General features: G+C 39.2%; 1 long non-coding RNA gene across 2 annotated transcripts; it reads left to right on the plus strand.

The window, feature by feature from the left end:
• Positions 1 to 380: 380 nt before the first annotated feature.
• Positions 381 to 19,999, plus strand: LOC133777756 (uncharacterized). 2 transcript variants are annotated; one of them, XR_009868812.1, is made up of 4 exons: positions 381 to 550; positions 674 to 763; positions 4,903 to 5,283; positions 19,712 to 19,999. It is a non-coding gene; the product is annotated as an uncharacterized LOC133777756 (long non-coding RNA). The 2 variants fall into 2 exon arrangements; XR_009868811.1 differs by lacking the exon at positions 674 to 763 and having other exon boundaries at positions 389 to 550.
• Positions 20,000 to 20,403: the final 404 nt, after the last annotated feature.

Here is a 20,403-nt window from a genome sequence, read left to right on the forward strand (position 1 = left end):
GGTTAAATGCACCAATATGCATTGTAGGTAGCAATGCACCTTAGCACTTGGGTATGTATATGGGATTGGTTTCATGGTGAGCATGCAATAGATTTCCTACACATTATTTTCTTTTATTTGATTTATTTATTTAATTAAAAGAATTAAAGATGAAAATAAAAAGAAGAGGAAATGAAGGGATGGGCGTATGGACATAGTGGGAAAGAGGGGATTTCTTTTCCTATTTTATTTGGCAATTTAATAATTAAATTGATGACAATGGTTAAAATGCGAAGGAGGATGGTTGTCATCTTGATCATATTCATTATTTTTCTTTTTATTAAACCAACCAATAAAAACAAATATAGAAAAAGGAGGAAATTTACCCATTTCCCATTAGGCTAGTTATTTCCCTAGGTTAGATAAAAAGGAAAGAAAGAAAAGAAAAGAGCCATTATGCTCATTGGGACTGTCGGCTAGAGAGAGAGAGAGAGGGAGAGGCTGTGAGATAGAGAGAGAAGAGAAAGCAGGAGGAAGAGGAGAAGAAGAGAAAAAAGATTCAAATCCTAAGGTATGTATTTTGTATTTGTGATTTTCTAGTTCATCTCCTCCTTTGTTTTCTTGTGATTTGCTAAGTTTGTTCTTGGTTCTTTTGGTTTATCTTCTCTTCTTTGTGTGGGTTTCGAAACCCTAGGGTTGAACAAAGTGGTGGCCATAGTTTGGGTTCTTGGGTACTATCAAGAGAAGGATTGGTTATCTCACTCAATTTTTGGATTTGTTTTTTGTAAGATTATGAGTTGATGTGGGTTGGTGTTTGGGCAAGATTAAAACGTTTTGATTAACCTTGTTATTTATGAATATTTTTGAAATTCATGATTTGAATTAAAGTTATTGTTTTAGTTATTTTGACATTGTTGAATAATTGTTTTGGGTATGCTTTGCACCATTTGGTATAATTAATGTATAGGTTGTTGTGATGGCTTGATGAGAAGCATGTTAGGTGGTTGTAATTTTCGATACAATAATATAAACCCTATGTAGGTTTCAGCCAAGGCATATGTAACTCCCTATGTTTAGGGCACTTGGTAAACCCTAGTTTGAATATTGTAATTCCCTGTATTATATATTACGTCAGGGGAACATTTTATGTTACAAGAAGTTGTGATGTGTGAATGCTTGCCATGCTGTGGTAAGTGCGATTTTTTTTAGAAACTGAGACCTTTGGTTGTGGACCGGGTAGAAAACCTTAATTGTGTAAAAATCTCAAATTTAATACTATGGCATAAAAATATTAATTTTATTTTTGACACTAGGACTTTATAGTCGAGCCAATAAATTTTAGAACATTTTATTGAGGTTTAATTCCAATCGACCGGGTTTAAGAAAGGAAATTCTTGCCCAAGCCATAAGGGCATTTTGGTTAATTTGAGTAAATTACCAAAATTATGTGTTACATGACAAAATTTATTTTTGGTCACATTTATTTAATTAATTTTTGCTTGGGATATTTAAAAACTATAGGGTAAAATTTTGGTTAATAATTAGAAGTGAAATTACAAAAGGGTCCTTGGATGCCTTAAAGTGTGGTAAAATTTGGCAAGGGCATAAAAGTCTTTTCACAAGGGAGGAGAGAGAAAGGTGGGCGGCTAGGCTATGCCTATGCACTCAAGTGTCTAATGACACATATCCTAGGGAAGGTTAAGAAACTACCCTAATGATTAGTGCTCTTCCATATTTTTTTCCTTAATCCTTTTTCACCAAAAATAAACGCTTCCCTCAAAAATCATTTTTTTCCACTCAAGCAAACTTTCTTTCTTCCCCTACACTCCCAAAACTGAAACCCTAAGTCCCCTAAACCCCCATTGCAGAAAATATTCTCTTCTTCAAAAGCTCAAGAGTACTCACCTCCATTGAAGGAAGGAGATCTTCAAGAGTTATAGCATTGTAAGTTTCAGATCATAGCTCTTCCTTCTCTTCTTTTTTTTTTCTTTCAAATCCGAAACCCTAAAGGGATTTTTTGTGCGTGCATGTGGTTCTAATGGCCATGCATGACATGAATCTTGTGTTCTAGGGCAAAAAGGAAAGTGGTTCTAAGGAGATTTCAAGGTTTGGAAGTACTTTGGTGCTTTAGTGAGAATCAAAGTAAGATTTTAGGATTTGTTTAAGTTTTCTATTCTCTTTCATCTCATCTCCATTTTCTACCCTAACACTCTTAAAAATCATCATGTGAAACTTATGGGGCTCAGTTTGAGGATATAGACTCCAAGAAGGAAGTTTGGACAAGCTAAGGACTATCATCTCCAAGGAAGAACCATCAAAAGTAGATCTTTGGTTGGTTTTGAGTTGTTTTTTGTTATTGATGTTAGATCTGGTTGTATAGGTTGTTTGGTTGGTTTTTGAAGTTTATTTTATGCTTGAGGGTTATATTGGTTGATTTGCATGCATGCATGTGGCTAGGGTCTTGCTAGTTATGTTTAGTTTTGCTAGAATGTGTGAAAATGCATGCTGCCATGTTTTTGTGGTTTCAATTCCAATTGGTCTGATCATACCCTACTACCTCTTTTTGTGGAAATAATCTTTATTTTTTCATAGTTCTATATGATTACTTGAGTTTAGTCTTTTGAAAATCGAAAAAAGGTGTTTTCAAACCGAAGTTATGAACTTTTTGGTATCTTAATGTAAATCTGGAAAATTTCTGGGCAGCATGCACTGCTCAAATTGTCTTGACTTCTGAACGGGTTTTACTAATAATAAAACCTATGAATTTTTTTAAGATGTTAGTTTAAACATATATAAGTGTCAATGTTAAATTGTAAGGGAAAATATTTTAAGGTATAAGAGATATGATTTTCAAAGTTTTCCCTAGAATCTAGAAACAAAACTTTTGTGCAGCAAGCACTACCCAGATGGCTTCAAACAATTGGCTGAGTTTTATAATTTGAAAAATTATAAAATTTTGTAGGAAACTAATTTCGAAATGTATAAATATCTCTAAAAAGTTTCAGAAAGAACTGGGCTACAGTGTAAGAAAAATAAATTTTCAAATTTACCATAAAAATGGGAAAAACTTCTGGGCAGCATGCACATCCCAGATAGCTTTAAAAATTAGAATGAGTTTTGTCATCCCAAAAACTATAAAATTTTGAAGGGAATTACTTAAGATATTTACATGGACTCCTGTAAAATTTGAGAAAAAAATGTGTTACGGTTTAAGAGAAATCATTTTTCTATGTTTGCCCTAAAAACTTAAAGGTAGCAATTTCGAACCTTAACGAGAAGTTGATTTTACCATTTTATTAGTTAAGAGTCCAATTGTTCTTCTTTTCGAAAGAAAAAAAAAGAAAACAACATAATGAGAGCCCTAGGTTATGGGTAAGAATTTGTAAGAATGGGAGTTCGAGTTTTGTAGAACCTTTAAGAGAGGGATTTGTTAGATGTTATTTGAAACGAATCAATAAGCGGTATTTTGGTAAATGATAGAAAACGGTAAATTTTCATAAGACAACAAATCGGTATTTTCTAAAGATATGAGTTGAGTATAACTCCTTTTTCCTAAAACCAAAATACAAGTTATCCGATAAGTGAGTTCTTCATTTAAATAATATTAAAATGCATGGCACGGTGTGCGTGTTGCGGCGAGACCGATTTTCCTATGATACCGTTAAGATTGAAACAAAATTCGCCCGAAGTGTATAAGAGACTATAGTATAGAGTCCCTAAGAATTTATTTCATGTAGCTATTGTGGAATATTACTATAAGAATATGCCATAGTTTAATCCGAGTCACTGTGTGGTTTCACTACAGTGTTATCTAAGCGTGAATGCTGGCTTTAGGATAGAAGGTTTTCACGAGCAAGCACTAAGGAATCTGGGTAAGACAACTTATGATAAGTTTGGCTACAACATGTTAATGACTAGTTTAGATAACTGAGTTATTAGTTAATAATTTGAACTAGTCCTAGAAGGTTTACTCAAGAACGAGGTCTTAGAGAATTCGCATATTGATAACCAAGGTAAGCACTCCAGCTAGCTACCATGACAATTATGAACTCCACCTATCCACCGGGGAACTATGTGAGAAATCGGTTCGTCACCGATGCCCGTGTGGCTAAAGTCAGTTTGCCATCACGATATGTAAGATGTTTGGTTTGCCACCGATGCCTGTGTGGCTAAAGTCGATTGGCAATCGTAATATGTAAGAAGTCTTTGTTTGCCACCAATGCTTGTGTAGCTAAAGTCAATTGGCAATCGCAATATGTAAAAAGTTTGGTTCACCATCGATGCTTGTGTGGCTTAATTCAATTGGCCATTGCGATACGTAAGAAGTCTGGTTCGCCACTGATGTTTGTGTGGCTAAAGTCGGTTGGCCATCGCGATATGTAAGAAGTCTAATTAAACTCCATGACACGTAAGTAAATTAATTCCATAATCAAATCTCTGTGGCTAAGAAAGTGTGCCGAATTTCTCTAGGAGTCTGGGTAACTGGTGTAACTAGTTTACACCCGTTGATGCAATGGTGAGATATGCTAAGATATGTTAAGTTATGTTGAAGGTTCCTCCAGAACCCTAAGTATGCATATATGTTATGATGCGAATGACTAACTAAGTATGTATGTATGTTATGATTCGACTAAGTAAGTAAGTATGTATGTTACCAGTTGAGACTGTATGTATGCTCTGGGATTTTCTGCATGTAGGTGTACCTTCAGGTTATAAATTTTGGTTATGATGCATGACCATAAGTTTTCCAGGACGTTCACACGTTCTTAAATTTTATGTTAGGGTTCGACTTCATCAGAATCCTATTCTTGGTTGATTATTTTCCTAGTTACAGTTAGTTAAGTTCTTGCTCTGTTTATGTGGCTATGTTTGTTAAGTTGTTCTTACTAAGTGTTTCGCTTACCTAATTGTTTCGTGTTATAGGTAAGCTCAAAGGCAAAGTGGATCAATGAGCGCTGGAGTTTATCTGCAAGGATGTACATGTGGACCGACCTTTTGGGGAAATTATGTTTTAGGAACTAGAACCCATCTGATAACTAAGAAATTTTTTTGGGCTTGTTTAATGTTTTAAAATTATGCACTGTAATTTACTTTTAAGCATGCGCATACTTCCAAACTTTTGCATGTTTTGAAAAGTTTTTTTATATGGATTTTTTATTTCCTTATTTTAGAAATTGGTTATGTTTTAGCACAAATTATGTTAAGAGAATTACGGGACATTACAGTTGGTATCAGAGCACCAAGCTTAACTGGTTCAGTAGACAAACCCACATGTACATTCTGTAAGATAAACCGACACTCACTGTAAGTAATGTCTTTTCATATCTGTTTCTTTTATTTAACTCAATCCTATAAATTGTAGGTTATGGTTGATATACCTGAGATAGATGACCTTGTGATAGAAAACCTTCCCGTGATCCCTACACCTAGGGTTGACTATTATAGGTTATTTCACAACGAGAATCCTCGACACTTTGAGTACGATTAACGACATCGGCGTGCCGTTTGGTGATGGACGCAGTACATGATCGAGGGTTTTGATAGGGCCTACACACCCGAGTGACAGAGAGTGCAATTTTCTAGTACTTGTCTGAGAGGTGCGACCCAGGTGTGGTTCTACCACCGACGTTGGCAGATGGTTCGCATCACGTGGGACGACTTCCGTATGGAGCTCGAGCTGGTGTTTGGGCCATGGATAAACTTATCTCCATGGTTGATGACGTATCTCGAGGTTGGACGGTAGATTCTGAGCAGCCAGACGAGGATTCTGACATAGAGCTAGATATGCTGATGGATAGGGTAGATTAGGTTTTGATATGAAAGTCTTGTTGATACTTTTGTATAGACTTTGCAAACCTACTAAATTGTAGAACTTTTGAATAGTGGTAGCAGGCGTATGTAGAAACCCCACGCGTAGTTAGGGTTTTCTTTTCTATTTATCATTCTACTAACTAAGATTTTATGGCATGATTTGTCATGATCATTTTGTATTGCTAGGTTATCGCCTTGAATGATATGACTACCTGTTTGAGTTGAATCGTTATGATTTTTTTTTCCTTTTTCCTTGTGCGCGGGAAACTTGTATGCTCATTTAATTCTAGGTTAGTATTCTTCCCTACTATACATTGTTGTATAGAGACTCGGGATGGTGCCTAACACTTGACCCAGGGGAGGTCGAGCGGTTAATCCACCAGACCGATCCGAGCGAGTGGCTTTTGACCAAGATGTAGGTCATGGTGGAGGGAGAGGAAGGGGTCGAGGTCGAGGGAGAGGCAGTGGACAAAGAGCATAGACGGAACCAAATATGGCAACTCAGATAAGGGATCTGAGAAGGGTTGTGCATGAGAAGAATGCGGTGAATGCCCAGATGTTCGAGGCACTGATGCAGAGATTCCCGAAAGCGCCACATAACCATGAACCCCCAGCACCCCGGGAAGACGTTGTAGGAATTCTCAGTGCAAGAAGACCTACTTTTGGGAGTAAATCCACGAGCTGATGCATCTAGGACAGAACAGCCGAAAACAATCTCAGAACGGTTTACCTTGAAAAATCAACCTATGTTCAAAGGAACTTCCGACCCCTTGATGGCAGAGGAATGGGTCAGCGTGCTGGAGAGAATCTTTGACTTTGTGGCGACTATCAAACAGGAAAAGGATAATCTGTGCAGTGTATATGTTAAGGAAGGACTTCCGCATCTAGTGGGGTATTGCTAAGAAAGGACGTGACATGGCACAAATGGAATGGGCAGAATTTCTGGTCATGTTCAATGCTAAGTACTACAACCAGACGGTGATAGACCGGAAGGTGGTTGATTTCACCAACCTAGTCTAAGGGTCATCTAGCGTATAGGAGTACGTGTGCAAGTTTGACCAACTCTCAAGGTTTGCTCCAGATCTGGTACACACTGAAGCCAATCGGGTACGTAAATTCATGGAGGGGTTGAAAAGAGATATAGTTCAGTTCATGGACACTGGGAAGACCAGCCCGGATACTAATGATGAAGCCATAGATCGAGCAATCCACCAAGATTCTTGATTAGTACAAGAAAAGAAGGAGCCCTACGGGGCTGAAGAACGAGCATATGTTTCGAATGACCGAGGAAGATACTCTAACAACCAAAGCTATTAGGAACTTCCCCATGAGTCTATGCACTCACCCAGGGTGATAAAGGAGCTACGACTTCCAACATGGTGTCAGGTCAACTTCCTGTGGTTAATAACTTAGCACACACATTAATGGACACTGGTGCATCCCATTCTTTTATTGCTGCATCTTATGTTGATAAGATAGATAGGAATCCTAAGCCTATGGAAAATATATGTGGTGTATCCTTACCTTTGGGAGAGGATATGATGGTTCGGTCTTGGCTAAAGCCATACCAGTCTAGGTAGAAGCTCAGGAGTTGATCGTGGATTTCTTAGTGTTAGATTTACATGAGTACAATGTTACTTTTGGTATGGGTTGGCTAACAAAATACGGGGCAGTGATAGATTGTAAACGAACAAAGGTGACCTTTAGCCTCCTCTGGGAAGAACCATTCTTGTTCCAAGGCACAGCCCGCGAGAAGGATTTAACTATAATCTCCATGATGAAGGCTACAAAATTATTGGACGATGGATGTATCGGTTACCTGGCGAACGTAATAGACAAGAATAGGGAGTCTAAGATACAACCAACTGAGATAGTAGTGGTGTGAAAATTTCTGGAAGTATTTCCTATTAACCTTCCCGGGATACCGCTAGGGCGAGAAGTGGTGTTTAATATGGAAATTTTTCCTAGGAAGGCACCCATTTTGAAAGCTCCGTATCAGATGGCACCAACGGAATTGAAGGAGCTGCAGGATCAACTGCAGGAGATATTGGATAAAAAGTTCATAAGACCAAGTCATTCTTCGTGTGGAGCCTCGTTATTGTCTATAAAGAAGAAAGACGAATCCATGAGAATGTGTATAGACTATTGGAAGCTAAACAAGGTGAGGATTAGGAACCAGTACCCACTTCCCAGGATCGATGATTTGTTTGATGAACTCCAGGGTGCATCGATGTTCTCCAAGATAGATCTCCGATCAGGTTACCATCAACTTAGAGTCAAGGAGTTGGATAATCCCAAGACCGCATTCCAAATTCAGTATGGCCACTATGAATTCCTGGTGATGTCTTTAAACCTCACCAATGCGCTCGCGACATTCATGAATCTTAGGCATAGGGTACTGTGTGAGTCTCTAGACAATTTTGTGATCATGTTTATAGACGATATACTCGTATACTCACGAAACCAGGAAGTCCATGCTCAACACATGGAATTAATTTAGTGAGAAAAATTTGTATGCCAAGTTTTCCAAGTGCGAATTCTAGTTGACTCAAGTGAGTTTTCTAGGACACGTGGTGTAACGCCTTGGTTACCCCAGAACCGTTACGGTAAACGGTGAACCGAAAATTTGACCCGCTACCCGAGTCCTTTGGTTAAAAACGTGTTCTAAGTGTTATTAACAGGCTAAGGTGAAAATCAATAAAAAGGAAGGATATGTATTATTTAATACATAAAATTGTTCATGGGCCCACAAGAACATTTACAAGGTATTTACAACTCAAAAAGGTCATTACTATTCCAAAATTTCAAACCCGCCGACCTAAGCGGCAAAAATAGGGTAAACCCCCTAGTTCCTCTGAGAACTCCTTGGCCGTGATGGTCAAGCGGCCGCATATGTACACATCACCACCTAAGCTCTCCACTCAAGGCTGGGTGAGCTTTTCTTTCCCTTTACCTGCACCACATAGCACCCATGAGCCAAAGCCCAGCAAGAAAATATGGCATTATATGCAAACATTATCAAATGATTATCATTATAATCACACAGAGCTCATAGCTCTTAAACAGATGAGTAAATATCACATAAGGTTCTAGAAAACCATACTGAGTGACTGACAAGCAAGTCACTAATTTAATCAGAAGAGTGGCTGCTAGGTAAGTCACTAGCCTTAAACAGATGAGAGACAGATGGGTAAGTCTCTAACTTAACAGATGAGTGACTGATGGGTAAGTCACTAGCTTGAACAGATGAGAGACTGGTGGGTAAGCCTCTAACTTAACAGATGAGTGACTGATGGGTAAGTCACACAAGCGCTTATAATATCCATCGAACTTGAGGTCGGTCCGGCATTAATGCTCTTTGAGTCATCCAATGTAGATATCGATTAGATATAATATTTATTGGTTTGCGTTGAACACGCTAAAGTCGTCCTGACTAATGAGTCAGTACTATGTGACCAGTGCCCACTACCACTGCCGAACCTGACTAATAAGTCACAGCTTCACAGTTGATACAGGCACCTTTGCCAAATCTGACTAATGAGTCAGTACCATGCACAAGTGAGCAAGATTTGCTAATCATTCAATAATCAATCCATGTCCACATTTACACCATCAACATGCCTCAAGAATAATCATGCATGTCACATATGGGGTGCAGTTTTCTTACCTCTGATTCGAGCTAGAATGAACAAAAGAACGACCCTTGAGAACGATTTAGCTTTTAGTCCTTTAGCGGTTACTTAATCATAACACATTAGAGGATACCATCAATAACATGATAATCAAGGGTTCTCAAACCAAGATTTAGCCTCCGAGACATCAATCCTCACTAATCCGGGTAGTAGGAGTGATCCCGAGGCCTAAAACCATGTTCCTGGGGTCAAAACATGAAAACGGGCTCAACCCTGCTCAAGAGCCGCGACACCCAGCAAAACCTGAAGCAAGCGCCGCGGCGCCCAGCGGAAACAGAACCACCTCTCCTGCTTCATCGAACTAGGGCCGCGGTGCCCAAGAACAGGGTCGCAGCCCCCAACCCTGGGCCATTCCCAAACGTGTTTTCAACTTCTCAAAGCCTCCAAAATCATATCTAAACATTCCCCAATCATCAAATCAAAGTTTCCAAGCTTCCCAATGCTCCAAAACCCTCAAAACCCAAGGTTCAAACGAACCGAAAACTCAACAATTTACAATGTCCAATTCAAAGCTTAGAAACTCTAAAAACTCAAAACTTTAAACTTAGATTACCTTCGATTAGGTTGTTTTCCATCAAATCCTTCAGTCAAGAAGCTCCTAATCGTTGCTAGGATTGCTATGCCTTGATCCTCGCTTGATTCCGACTCCTAGAACTCGAGATTTCTTCGAAAATGCTTCGGATGGCAAAAATGAACTAACGAAGGAGAACGAGAGGTTTTCTAATCTTACGTTCTATCTTTCAAGCTACTTCCTGCTTAATTAACCTCAAATAAAACCTAGTGCCCGGGGTCCCGAAAACACCCCCGGGGACATTATAGTCAAAACTTATCATCAAATAAACATTCTTACTACCCGATAATTGACCCCATTATGACAAAACCGCTAATCCACTAAATAAAACTGTCTCATGCCGAATAGCTCGAATATATCTCCATAATAATGGAATCTCATTCACAAATCACATTATGCACCCAAATACACAAATTTACCCTCAATGGGCCAAATTATCAAAACATCATAATATTTCAAATGTGGACCCACATGCATGCATATAACATCATATTATAATATAATTCACATAAACATGCATATATTCATTTAATGGCATAATTAAACAGTTAGGGCCCTCCCGGCCTACTAAACCACCACTAAACCTCATCGGAGAATTCAGGGCATTACAACTATCCCCTCCTTACTGAAATTTCGTCCTCGAAATTTACCTGAACAACTCGGGATACTGACTCTGCATATCTGACTCCAGCTCCCAGGTCGCTTCCTCAACCTTACTGTTCCTCCACAATACCTTAACCAAAGGTATCGTCTTATTCCTGAGGACCTTATCTTTTTTGTCAAGTATCTGAACAAGCTGCTCCTCAAAGGAGAGATCTGGCTCAAGCTCCAGATCATCATAACTTAGAATATGGCTCACATCAGATACATACTTTCGAAGATCTGATACATGAAACACATTATGCACGGCAGACAACGCCGGAGGCAAAGCCAATCTGTAAGCCACCTGACCAATCCTCTCCAGGATTTCAAATGGACCTACAAATCTATGGCTCAGCTTGCCCTTCTTCCCAAACCTTCTCACCCCTTTCCATGGTGAGACTCTAAGGAAGACATAGTCTCCCACTTGGAACTCCACGTTCCTGCGCCTGGGATCTGCATAGCTCTTCTGTCTACTCTAAGAAGCGAGCATCCGAGCTCTAATCTTCTCAATGGCCTCACTGGTCCTCTGAACTGCCCCAGGACCTAAGTATCTCCTTTCACCTGTCTCATCCCAATGAATGGGAGATCTACATTTCCTACCATACAACATCTCATAAGGTGCATCTCCAATGGTAGGCTGATAACTATTGTTGTAGGAGAACTCTATCAAAGTCACATACTTACTCCAAGACCCACCAAAGTCCAGCACACATGCTCTTAGCATGTCTTCCAGAATCTGGATCATCCTCTCAGATTGCCCATCTGTCTGAGGATGATAAGCTGTATTGAACTTCAACTGTGTCCCCATGGCTTTTTGCAAACTTCCCCAGAACTTGGAAGTAAAAGTGGAGTCCTGATCTGACACGATCGACCTAGGTGCTCCATGGAGGCGCACGATCTCTCTCACATAGAGATCTGCATACTGATCAACTGTATAAGTAATCCTCACTGGCAGAAAGTGAGCTGATTTGGTGTAGCGATCCACTATCACCCAAATAGAATCATGCTGACCAGTAGTCCTGGGTAAGCCCACCACAAAATTCATTGTGATGTCTTCCCACTTCCACTCTGGGATATCCAGAGGCTGCAATAACCCTGCCGTCCTCTGATGCTCGGCCTTGACCTGTTGACATGTCAAGCACTTAGCCACATACTCTACTACATCTCTCTTCATCCCTGGCCACCAATACAACCATCTCACATCCTGATACATCTTCGTGGTGCCTGGATGCAAAGAGTAAGGTGTAGTATGAGATTCATCCAAAATCTCTCGCCTCAATGCAGTGTCAAACGGAACACATATCCGCCCCTTGTATCTCAACAAGCCTAACAAAGACACTGTATAATCCCTGGATGCTCTAGCCAGAACATCCTCTCTGATCTTGATCAGCTGTGGATCATTCAACTGACCCTCTTTGATTCTCTCCAACAGCGTAGACTATAGCGTAATGTTAGCCAACTGGCCCACCAGAAACTCTATACCAGCTCTGGTCATATCATCTGCCAACTCTCTGGCAATCAGCCTCATACCATGAATCTGTCCCGGACCTTTCTGACTTAAAGCATCAGCTACCACGTTGGCTTTTCCTCGATGATACAGAATCTCGCAGTCGTAATCTTTTACTAACTCCAGCCAACGCCTTTGTCTCATATTTAGGTCTTTCTGGGTGAAGAAGTATTTCATGCTTTTGTGGCCTGTATAGATTTCACACTTCTCTCCATAGAGATAATGCCTCCATATCTTTAAAGCAAACACCACAGCCGCCAACTCTAAATCACGAGTGGGATATCTTTTTTCATACTCATTCAACTGACGAGAAGCATAAGCAATTACCTTCTCTGATTACATAAAAACACAACCCAAACCCTGATAAGAAGCATCACAGTAAATCATAAACTTCTCCGGATTTGTCGAAAGACTCAGAATCGGAGCTGTAATCAATCTCTGTTTCAGTTCCTGGAAGCTGTTCTCACATTTATCTGACCACACAAATTTCTAGCTCTTGCGTGTCAGCTCAGTCAAAGCAATAGCAATCTTTGAGAACCCTTCCATGAAACGCCTATAATAACCTGCCAATCCAAGGAAACTTCTAACCTCAGAAGCATTCTTTGGCCTTGTCCAATCTCTGACCGCTTTGATCTTTGCTGGATCTACCTTAATCCCCTCCTTACCGACAATATGCCCAAGAAAAGATACCTGAGACAACCAGAACTCACACTTCTTGAATTTAGCAAACAATCTGTGTTCCCTCAGTCTCTATAGAACTAACCTCAGATGTTGCTCATGCTCTGACTCAGTCTGAGAATATACCAGAATATCATCGATAAAGACGATCACAAACTGGTCCAAATAATCCTTGAACACTCTGTTCATCAAATCCATAAAAGCAGCAGGGGCATTAGTCAATCCAAATGACATAACTAGACACTCATAATGCCCATACCTGGTACAAAAGGCAGTCTTTGGTATGTCTCCTTCCTTGACCCTCAACTGATGATAACCAGAACGAAGGTCGATCTTTGAGAATACCTTCTTACCTTGCAATTGATCGAACAGATCATCTATCCTTGGCAAAGGATACTTTTTCTTAATTGTCAGCTTATTTAGTTCCCTGTAATCTATACACATTCTCCGAGAACCATCCTTCTTTTTCACAAACAGAACTGGTGCACCCCAAGGTGAGAAGCTAGGTCTGATAAAACCCAAATCTAACAGCTCTTACAACTGTACCTTTAATTCTTTCAACTCAGCTGGGGCCATTCTGTAAGGCGCTCTGGACACTGGCTCTGTCCCTAGTGCCAGTTCTATAACAAACTCAATTTCCCTGTGTGGTGGCAACCCTGGCAAATCTTCTGGAAACGCATCCAGAAACTCACATACAAGTCTAGTATCCTCTGGTCTCACTGGCATGACTTGAGTGGTATCAACCACACTGGCTAAGAATCCAATGCAACCTCTTTGCAACAGATCCCTGGCCCTCAACACAGAAATCATAGGAATGCGAGGCCCATGCACAGCACCAACAAACACAAAAGGATCCTCACCTTCAGGCTCAAAGGTGACCATCTTCCTTCTGCAATCAATAGTTGCCCCATACTTTGCCAACCAATCCATACCCAATATCATATCAAAGTTAGTCATGACCAACTCTATCAAGTCCACTGATAACTCTCTGCCCTTCACTATCACTGGTAAAGATCTGACCCATCTCCTGGATACCACTAACTCTCCAGTGGGTAAAAAAGTACCAAACCCCACAGCATAGAAATCACAAGGTCTACACAGTCTATCAATAATACTACTAGCAACAAAAGAATGTGTAGCACTAGAATCAATCAACAAATTATAAGGGGTTCAGCACTAAGGAGCTGACCTGTAACAACTGAAGGAGAAGCGCTTCAGCTTGTGTCAACGTGAACACTCGAGCTGGGACCGAACTTTCCACCTTCCTGGGTTCTTCTCTTCTTACCTGAGGGCAATCTTTCTTAAAATGACCCACTGCTCCACATAAGTAGCAGGATTTTGCCCTACACTCTCCCAAATGACGCCTCTTGCATTTAGGGCATTCAGGACGAGTCTTCCAGGCTTCACTACCCCCTGGATGACCCATTGTAATACCACGGGGCCTCCTGTCAGGACCTGGAACTGGGAAGGTGTCAGGAACCTTCCTCTTCTGATCACTGGGGCCAACACCCCTACCATAACCCACAAATGGAGGAACTATCCTCCTGAAATCCTTTCTAGATGCACTGTCACACCAAATCTTGATCTCTGCACTCTCCGCTGTGAGTGCCTTCTCAACCACTTGTGCATAGGTAGTAACCCCTGCCACAGTGGTGATACGTACATCACAGGCTAACCTGGGCTGTAGCCCCTGAAGGAATCTCTCTCTCCTGGTCCCATCAGTGGGCACCAGTTCCTTGGCAAACTTTGCCAAACGATCAAATTTTGAGGCATACTAGTGACTGATAAACTTCCCTGAAGTAGCCTGATTAATTCTTCAGCTTTAGCTGCCCTGATGGCATCATTGTAATACTTTTCATTAAACAAGGTCTGAAATTCCTCCCAGCTCAGGGCATTCACATTCTTGGCCTGGGTAATTACTTCCCACCAAATCTGGGCATCCTCTCGAAACATATAGGTGGCACAGGCCACCCTCTCATTACTAATTACCCTCATGAAATCAAGGATAGTGGTAATCATGCTCATCCAACAATTGGTGCATGAGACAATGAAAGACATGCGATTGGTGTTTCACATATTGAAGGATGGCGTGTTGGGTTTCAAGGGAAGAATATGTGTGACTGATGATGAGGAGAGCAAGAGGCAAATATTTTATGAGGCTCACAATACTCCTTACACTATGCATTCGAGAACCACTAAGATGTAACAGGATCTCAAAAGATACTTTTGGCGGGTAGGAATGAAGAGAGATGTAGTGGAATACGTGGCACATTGTTTTATGTGTCAAAAACCAAGGTGGAACATCAGCAACCTGCAAGGTTATTGCAGCTACTTGAGATCCCTTAATCGAAATGGGAAATGGTCACCATGGAATTTGTTACCGAGTTAGCACACACTCTGAAGGGGCACGATGCTATCTGGATTATCGTGGATATATTGACAAAACCCACTCATTTCTTACCCATTAAGACAATAGATGGCACAGATAAGTTGGCAGACTTGTACATTGCTAAGAGAGTGAGATTACATGGGGTTCCCACCTCTATAGTGTCCGATCGTGATGGACGATTTACCTCCGCATTTTGGGGAAAAATGCAAATGGCATTGGGAACTAAAATCAAGCTTAGTACAGCCTTCCATCCATAGATGGATGGCTAGAGCGAACGAACAATTCCAACCTTGGAAGATATGTTGAGAGCTTGCGTGTTAGATTTTTGAGGTTCGTGGAGTGTAAAACTTCCATTAATTGAGTTCGCCTACAATAATAGCTATCATGACTCAATAAAAATGGCTCTGTATGAGGCACTATACGGAAGGAAGTGTTGATCTCCAATCCATTGGCATGAGATCGGTGAGAGGAAATTCTTGGGATCAGAAGAGGTAGACCAAGCTATGGAAGACATTAGGTCAATCCGTCGAAGGTTGTAGACCTCTATAGATCGACAACGTAAATATGTTGATCGTCATCGGAGACCATTAGAATTTGAAGTTGAGAACAAGATACTATTAAAAATAGCTCCATTGAGTGGAGTTATGAGCTTCGGGGAAAAATGGCAAGTTGAGCCCTAGGTACATAGGACCGTTTGATGTTCTAGAACGCATTAGAAAGGCAGCTTACCTACTAGCCCTTCTGCCCATGTTCTTTAGAGTACACGATGTATTCCATATCTCAACATTATGGGAGTACGTAAATGACCCCACTTGTGTGCTAAGTTACGATGAACTTAGAATAGATCCTCAGCTAAGCTAAACCAGACGTGATTCTAGATCGGAAAGACAAGGTGTTAAGGAACAAAACAATACCTTTTATAAAGGTGCAATGGTGTAGCCACGGGGTAGAAGAAGCAACACGGGAACCCAAAGACCAGATGAGAGAGTTATACCCATAGTTTTTCTAATTTCCAGGACAAAACTTGTATAAATTGTAGGTATTGTAACGCCCCGCGTAAGGGCGTCGGGTAAGCCGTAGTTCGAATATTTTAATTCCCTGTATTATATATTATGTCAGGGAAATATTTAATATTACAAGAAGTTAGGATGTGTGATTTCTTGCCATGCTGTGGTAAGTGCGGTTTTTTTAGAAACCGAGACCTTTCGTCGTGGACCAGGTCGAAAACCATAATCGAGTAAAGATCTCGGATTTATTAAATAGGAAATACTATGGCATAAAAATATTAATTTTTTTTTCTGACATTGGGACTTTATATTCGAGCCAATAAATTTAAGAAAAATTGATTGAGGATTTAATTCCAATAGACCGGGTTTAAGAATGGAAATTCTTGACCGAGTCCCTAAGGGCATTTTGGTCAATTTGAGTAAATTATCAAAATTATGTGTTATGTGAAAAAAATTATTTTTAGTCACATTTATTTAATTAATTTTTGCTTGGGATATTTAAAAACTGTAGGGTAAAATTTTGCTTAAAAATTAGAAGTAAAATTACAAAAGGGTCCTTGAATGCCTTAAAGTGTGGTAAAATTTGGCATGGGCATAAAAGTCTTTTCACAAGGGAGGAGAGAGAAATGTGGGCAGCTAGGCTATGCCTATGCACTCAAGTGTCTTATGACACATATCCTAGGGAAGATTATGAGACTACCCTAATGATTACTGCTCTTCCATATTTCTGTCCTTAATCCTTTTTAACCAAAACTACACACTTCCATAGGGTAGATCTTTGGTTGGTTTTGAGTTGCTTTTGGTTATCGATGTTAGATTTGGTTATATAGGTTTTTTTGTTGGTTTTTGAAGTTTATTTTATACTTGAGGGTTAGATTGGTTGATTTGTTGATTTGCATCAGTGCATGTGGCTAGGGTTTTGCTAGTTATGTTTAGTTTTGCTAGAATGTGTAAAAATCCATGCTCCTAAGTTTCCGTGGTTTGACTTCCAATGAGTCAGATCGTACCCTAATACCTCTGTTTGTGAAAATAATTTGTATGTTTTCATATTTCTGGATGATTACTTGAGTTTAGGCTTTTGAAAATCGAACAAATGTATTTTCAAACCGAAGTTATGAACTTTTTGGCATCTTGATGTAAATTTAGAAAATTTCTGGGCAGCATGCATTGCTCAGATTGTTTTGACTTTTGAATGGGTTTTACTAATCAAAATGCTATGAAATTTTGTAATATGTTATTTTAAACATGTATAAGGGTCAATGTTAAATTGAAAAGGAAAATATATTAAGGTATAAGAGATATAATTTCTCAAAGTTTTCCCTAGAATCTAAAAACAAAACTTCTGGGCTGCAAACACTGCCCAGATGGCTTTAAACATTTGGTTGAGTTTTATTATTTCAAAAATTATGAAATATTTTAAGAAGCAAATATAGACATGTATAAAAATCCCTGTAAAATTTCAGAAAGAGCTGGGCTACGATGCAAGAGAAATAAATTTTCAAATTTACCATAAAAACTGGGAAAATTTTTTGGGCAGCAGGCACTGCCCAGATTTTTAAAAAATTCGAATGGGTTTTTCCATCCCAAAAACTATAAATTTTTTAAGGGAATTAGTTAAGATGTGTACATGGACTCCTGTAAAATTTGAGAGAAAAATGTATTACAATTTAAGAGAAATAATTTTTCTAAGTTTGCCCTAAAAACATAAAGGTAGCAATTTCGAACCTTAACGAGAAGTTGATTTTTACCATTTTATAAGTTAAGGGTCCAATTTCCCTTCTTTAAAAAAAACACAACATAAAGAGAGATCCTAGGTTATGGGTAAGAATTGGTAAGAATGAGAGTTTGGGTTTTGTAGAACCTTTAAGAGAGTGATATGACATTGCTAGATATTATTTGAAATGAATTAAAAAGCAGTATTTTGGTAAATGATTGAAAACGGTAAATTTTCATAAGAAGACGACAAGTTGGTATTTTCTAAAGACATGAGTTGAGTATAACTCCTTTTTCCTAACACCAAAATACATGTTATCCGATAAGTGAGTTCTTCATTTAAAGAATATTAAAATGCATGGCATGGTGAGCGTGATGTAGTGAGTCCGATTTTCCTATGATACTGTTATGATTGAAACGAAATCTAGCCGAAGTGTATAAGAGACTGTAGTATAGACTCCCTAAGAATTTATTTCATGTAGCTATTATGGAATATTAACTATAAGAATATGTCATAGTTTAATCCAAGTCACTGGGTGGTTTCACTACAGTGTTATCTAAGCGTGAAGGCTCGCTTTTGGATAGAAGGTTTCCATAAGCAAGCGCTAAGGAATTCGGGTACGACAACTTATGATAAGTTTGGCTACAACACGTTAATGACTAGTCCGAGAAGGTTTACTCAAGACCATGGTCCTAGATAATTCGCATACTGATGACTAAGGTAAGCACTCCAGCTAGCTACCGTGACAACTATGAACTTCTGCTAGCCACCAGGGTACTATGTGAGAAACTGGTTCACCACCGATGCCTATGTGGCTAAAGTTAGTTGGCCACCGCAATATGTCAGAAATCCAGTTCGCCACTGATGCTTGTCTGGCTAAAGTCGGTTGTCCATCACAAGATGTAAGAAGTCCACTTCGCCACTGATGGTTATGTGGCTAAAGTTGGTTGGCCATCGGAATATGTAAGAAGTCTAGTTCGCCATCGATGCCTATGTGGCTTAGTCGGTTCGCCACCATGACATGTAAGAAGTCCGTTTTGCCACTGATTCCTGTGTGGCTAAAGTTGCTTGGCCATCGCGATATGTAAGAAGTCCAGCTCAACACTCGTGACATAAGAGTCTTGTTAAACTCCGTGACACGTAAGTAAATTAATTTTGAAATCAAATGTCTATGGCTAAGAAAGTATGCCAAATTCATCCAGGTGTCTGGGTAACCAGTGTAACTAGTTTACACCCGTCGACGCAATGGTGAGATATGCTAAGATATGTTAAGCTATGTTGAAGGTTCTTCCAGAACCCCAGGTAAGTATGTATGTTATGACGTGAATGACTAAGTAAGTATGTATGTTATGATACGACTGAGTAAGTAAGTATGTATGTTACCAGTTAAGACTGCATGTGTGTTACCAGTTAAGACTGTATGTTATGATGTGAATGACTAAGTAAGTATGTATGTTATGATACGACTGAGTAAGTAACTATGTATGTTACCACTTAAGACTATATGTATGCTCTGCGATTTTCTATGTGTAGGTGTACCTTTAGGTTATAAATTTTTGTTATGAGGCATGACCATAAGTTTGCAAGGATGTTCACACGTTCTTAAATTGTATGTTAGGGTTCAATTTCATCAGAATCCTATTCTTGCTCTATTTATGTGGTTATGTTTGTTAAGTTGTTCTTATTAAGCATTTCCCTTACCTAGTTGTTTCGTGTTGTAGGTAAGCTCAAAGGAAAAGTTGATCAGTGAGCGCTGGAGTTTATCTACAAGGATGTACATGTGGACCGGATTATTGGGGAAATTATGTATTGGGAACTAGAACCTTTCTCATAACTAAGAATTTTTTTTTGGGCTGGTTGAATGTTTAAAATTATGACATTGTAATTTACATTAAAGTATGTGCATAGTTCATAACTCTTGGATGTTTTGAAAAGTTTTTTCTTTATATGGATTTTCCATTTCCTTATTTTAGAAAATGGTTATGGTTTAGCGCAAATTATGTTAAGAGAATTACGGGATGTTACATCATATGTAGAGAATGCATGTTGGGTTTTGTTTATGTTTCTATGAACTTGGTCATGTTATTTGGGAAATAGGAGCATGCTATGGTTCATGTAAATGTATATGCTGTTATTGGAATTTTAATGTTGATACTAAGTGGGTTTCAGCCTATAGGGGTTATTGATACATGTTGGTCATTTTTCTTTTGATTTGAGATCACATATACTCATTAGAAATATGTTATGTTATTTGTTTAAATTGGGAATTTGTCTTATGTCTTTTATAAATGATTATTTGATGATTCATGAAGCTTATGGTTTGAGAATTTTTTTAAGCATGATTTAAATGTGAATTTCATGTTAATTATGCTTGGTGATTTTTTCTTATAATTTGTGAATATGATGGTGAAAC

This window comes from Humulus lupulus, chromosome 5 (assembly GCF_963169125.1).
Source record: "Humulus lupulus chromosome 5, drHumLupu1.1, whole genome shotgun sequence".
Taxonomy (NCBI): Eukaryota; Viridiplantae; Streptophyta; class Magnoliopsida; order Rosales; family Cannabaceae; genus Humulus; species Humulus lupulus.